The sequence below is a fragment of the Cryptotermes secundus genome, unplaced genomic scaffold (assembly GCF_002891405.2).
Source record: "Cryptotermes secundus unplaced genomic scaffold, Csec_1.0 scaffold1406, whole genome shotgun sequence".
Classification (NCBI taxonomy): Eukaryota; Metazoa; Arthropoda; class Insecta; order Blattodea; family Kalotermitidae; genus Cryptotermes; species Cryptotermes secundus.
In genome coordinates this window covers 122,671-123,294 of record NW_019721015.1, presented here as the reverse complement: position 1 = coordinate 123,294, position 624 = coordinate 122,671, and the positions used below count along the sequence as shown (strand labels likewise).

The 624-nt window shown below is 54.5% G+C and overlaps 1 protein-coding gene across 4 annotated transcripts in view; it reads left to right on the top strand.

Moving 5' to 3' along the window:
* Window positions 1-624, top strand: part of LOC111875297 (ecotropic viral integration site 5 ortholog) — a 118,875-nt gene that overhangs the window by 55,776 nt on the left and 62,475 nt on the right. The window lies entirely within an intron of this gene.

The following is a 624-nucleotide window of genomic DNA, read 5'->3' as shown; positions in this document are numbered from 1 at the left end:
GTGATAGGCTACAGGCTTGACTGCCGGGGTTCTGTTACCGGCAGGGTCAATAATTCTCTCTACTCCACATCGTGCAGACCGGCTTTGGGGCCCACCCAACCTCCTATCCAGTGGGTACCAGGGCTATTTCCCGGGGGTAAAGCGGCCGGGGCTTGAAACTGACCACTCACCTCCATCAACTGCAGAAGTCAAGTATGGCGGAGGTATACCCCCATGTCGCCATACGTCTTCATGGCGTGGTTCTTAACTAAACATAGGGTCAGCTTAGTCTGTATAGCGACTCGCTACAGACTGGACGGCCGAGGGGTCTAAGTTCGAGTCCCGGTAGGATCGGAAATTTTCTTCGCGGCGTCCAGACCGGCTCTGAGGCCCATCCAGCCTCCTATACAATGGGTACCGGGGGCTCTTTCCCCGGGGGTGTAGCGGCCGGGGCGTGCAGCTGACCACTCACTTCCAATTAGTGCCGAGGTCAAGAAAATGTGGATTTGTACATCCACTTCCCCATGCGCCTTCATGAGGTAGTGCTTAATAGGTTAAGCACAGGGACAGCCTTAGCTTTAGTAGTTACTGGCGTTGTAAGAATGAGACTTCACTGTCAGGCCCTCCATACTCCTATGAGGTATG